Raw genomic sequence first — 4,334 nt, 5'->3', positions numbered from 1 at the left:
CCTTCCTTCCTCTTCAGCCAAAGTCCAGTAATTTAGCTTGATAATTAAACCATCCTGTACTGCTATCCTACAAGTATTAGTGTAAGAGTCATTGGGATGAATGAGAAATTTTAGCAGAAGGTCAGGGATTCAGGAAATGCTCTGTGATAGGCTAAGACTGCAGTGTATGTGAAACATTAAGGGGAAACATTAGGGCTGAAAATTAATTTTAGCGCCCCGAAAAAGTTAGCGCCCCTACCCCGTAAATTCAGTAGTAGCGCCCCAAAAAGGAGGTGGAGCTCTACTGGAAGCGCTTCACCTGCTTCTTGTGGAGCTACTACTCAATGTCACAGTGCTACGTGCAGCAGCCCCGTGTCACTGCAGGCCTCCTCCCCTGATTAAAGGGGAGGGGCCTAGTGCTGCGCGCACCGAGGCCCTGCCAGACCACTGGGGAGCGGGGTGCCGTGTGGAAACAATCGTGGCCGGCACCCCGCAGACAAATGTGAAAGGGGGTAGGTGCTGGCAGTCGGCCATAATAAAAATGGCTGCCCGACACCTGCCCTATAAATTGCACTGCCGCCCGCTACCGCCACTGCAAAACTGCCCCCTGATCCTGTTGCACATATTGCCCAGCAATAGGTCAGGGGGTGCAAGGGAAATTTGCAGCCAGGGCGCAAACGGCGCGCTGTGCACGGTGATGAGATCATCATCGCCGGTGCAGCGGAGCGGGGCGGTACCGGCTACCGCTGCCGCTAACTTCCCGCTGAATTTCACGGGAGTCGTTAGTGGCGCCGCACCCGGGTGCGAGGACATTTGCACCCCATTATCGCCCCCAGGGGCACTAATGAGAGGTGCAAAGCAACCCAATTTCTAGCCCTTCTCAAGAGCCTGAAAATGAAAAGCCACTTTTATGCTGGCATGCATTAATTTGGATTTGAAAGACCAGCACCTGTGAGCCTGTTCACCGCATTTACTCTGAAAAATCTGTCTCTCATTCCACTGATGTGTATGGTACTTGCATATTGTTAACTGAACACTGGATGACCCGCTGATGAATTGTAGCAATTCCACGTCAATGTTCCCTTGGATTAATTTGTTTTACTTGACTGGATATTCTGGGAAATAAAAGCAGCTACGAGTGTTTATTTGGACCTAATTTCACATCCTCAGAATGTTCCCAAAGTGCTTCGCAGTCAATGAATTATTTTTGAAATGTGGTCACTGTTGTTTGTAGACAAACACAGCAGCCAATTCAGGCATAGCAAGGTCTTATGGTGGTGGTGGTTGAGTGACGAGTTTTGTCCAGGACATTGTGAAATCTTCCTGCTCTTTATCAAAATGATGCCATGGGATCTTTTACATCCATCTGCGTGGTTAGACATACCTTAGCTTAACAGCTCATCCAAAGGGCTGCACCTCTGACAATGCAGCATACTCTCGCTACTGTACTGAAGTGCCCGCCTCGATTATGTGGTAAAGTCCTGCTGTGAGGCTTGAACCCATGACCCTTTGACTCAGAAACAAGAATGCTACCCTGATAGATATGTGCCATCTCCTGAAATCTGACCGTGGCAAATCTCCACCATAGGAATAGTAGTGTCAGTGATTGTCAAAGTCACCCCGATGTTGAACTTTTATGCATCTCGTTCATTTCAAGCTGTCATAGCAACATCAGGCAATCTGCACTACAACGGAGTATCCAACAGTTTACTAATACATTGTTGGCAAGCAATTTATTCACTCTCCCCAAGGACAACTAGCAACAGAATGAGCGAGCAGTAGAATTTTTTCACATGGCAGGATTCTCCAAGTGGCCTTAAGGGCCCTGAACACAATTCTATAGTTTGTGAACTGCAAGAGCCTCCATTTGATCAACATGCATTGTATCTCTGATCATGGTAGTGATAACAGGGCACTTAGAAAATATGATTAGGCAGGAGTCGTGTTTAACAAATTTATTTGAGTTTTTTGAGGATGTAACTAGCAGGGTAGATAAAGGAGAATCAGTGGATGTAGTATATTTGGATTACCATAAGGCATTTGATAAGGTGCCACATAAAATCCATGCTAATATATTGCCCCCAACCCCATGAGCATGGATAGAGGATTGGTTAACAGACAGAAAACAGAGAATAAGGATAAACGGGTCATTTAACAGTTGGCAGGTTGTATCTAGTGGGGTGCCGCAAGGATCATGGCTTAGGCCTCAGCTATTTCCAATCTAGATGAAGGGACCAATGTATCCAGATTTGCTGATAATACAAAGCTAGGTGGGAAACTAAGCTGTGAGGAGGACACAAAGAGCCTGTAAAGGGATATAGACAGGTTAAGTGAGTGGGCAATATGGTGGTAGATGGAGTATTATGTGGGGAAATGTGAGGTTATTCACTTTGGTAGGAAGAATAGAAAAACAGAATATTTTTTAAATGGTGCAAAACAATTAAATGTTGGTGTTCAGAGAGATTCAGGTGACCTCGTACAGGAAACACAGAAAGTTAACATGCAGGTACAGCACACAATCAGGAAGGCAAATGGCATGTTGGCTTTTATTGCAAGAGGGTTGGAATACAAGAGTAAGGAAGTCTTACTACAATTGCACAGGACTTTGGTGAGACCACACCTGTGCACAGGATTGGTCTCCTTATCTGAGAAAGGATATACATGCCTTAGAGACGGTGCAACAAAGGTTCACTAGATTGATCCCTGGGATGAGAGGGTTTTCCTATGAGGAGAAATTGAGTAGATTGGGCATATACTCTCTGTAGTTTAGAAGAATGAGAGGTGATCTCATTAAAACATATAAGGTTGTGAGGGGGATTGACATGGTAGATGCTGAGAGGATGTTTCCCCTGGCTGGAGAGTCTAGAACTAGGGGGCATAGTCTCAGGGTAAGGGGTCGGCCATTTAAAACTGAGATGAGGAGGAATTTTGTCACTCAGAGAGTTGTGAGTCTTTGGAATTCTCGAACGCAAAGGGCTGTGGATGCTGAGTCGCTGAGTATTTTCAAGACAGATAGATAGATTTTTGGACTAATTGATCTTTGTGGCTTCTTTGGAATTAGTTGAGGGCTTGCCTTTGGTCAGTTGCTACTCATTACTTGTGCCTCTCCCTTGGTCCTGGCTGTTGTATTGGAAGGTCTCTTACAATCACAGTCAATACGCTGTTAAAAACCCAGTTAGACTTTCAACAAGGCTTAACTTTTTCAGGGTTTTTTAACAGCGCTATTCCAGCGTAATAGTGGAAGTTTTCGTCATGAACTGCATTTCAGTGTGATTTGAATTGATTGTGGGCTCCGGGGAGTTCCACAGCGCAACCTGTGGAGAATCACTGACAGCAACTTCTGAATTTCAGCGTTTATCTGCGCATGCACTGACTCCAGAAGCTGCTGTCGCTTTCAGAGGCATAATGACAGCAAATGCTGACAATTTTGCCATCATTACCACTGCAAAATCCGAGCCAATACCTCCTTATGTGGCTCGGTGTCAATGTTTGTTTGATAACGCTCCTGTGAAGTGCCTTGGGGTGATTTACTATGTTAACGGTGCTATATAAATGCAAGTTGTTGTTGTTTGAACAGTGACACGGGTTAGTATGGCAGGTTATGTTGCAGTAGATAACTGCCAGTGCCAGGCAGCCTGATGCCATGCCACTGACATGTAAGATAGCCAGAGGAAGGAGAGAATATAATAAAAAGGTCAGACACCCTGCTGAGTACTGCCTCCAGCCTTACCATCGCCGATGCTCCTCAACCTTCCTTCAGTCATAATGTGCAAGGCTTCCTCCACTATTTGCATGAGGGCCTGGATGACTTGTCTCTTTTAATACTGGGACTTACCTATAGGTTAACTGTCTGTCGCTCTCTGAACCTCCAGTCAGTGAGGGGCTGGGGACAAGGTCTTAAGGACTGCTTCTTCTAGAGGTCCATTTGTATGGGCTACCCACTGGTGAAACTACAGGAAAATGAGGAACACCCCCTCCTGCCTCATTTACATGAAAACATGGTGCCTGCACCTACACTCTGGCCCCTGGGGAAGCTATGGAAAGCCTAGGCCTATGTATAAGGGAGGGATACCCGAATAGGATTTCCTTGGGTTCTAAAGTGAGAAAACTTGGACACAATCTTTTTTCAAATCTATTTGATAATTCAATTCAGTGAATGCAGCTGAGTGCCATATATTTGTAATTGTAGGCTTGCTCGTATATAGAACCGCATCACATCATAATGTCTTAAAGCGATTTACACAGTGAATTACTTTATGGAGTGCAATAACTGCTGTAATGAAAAAATACATTCTGTTTCAGCAGCGTCCCAGAAATAGCAATGAGATCAACACCTGCCCCTATACCTCCCCCCT

Source organism: Somniosus microcephalus, chromosome 5 (assembly GCF_052327205.1).
Source record: "Somniosus microcephalus isolate GS21.2 chromosome 5, FLI_Smic_1.0, whole genome shotgun sequence".
Taxonomy (NCBI): domain Eukaryota; kingdom Metazoa; phylum Chordata; class Chondrichthyes; order Squaliformes; family Somniosidae; genus Somniosus; species Somniosus microcephalus.
Note: the sequence above shows the minus strand (reverse complement) of the source record.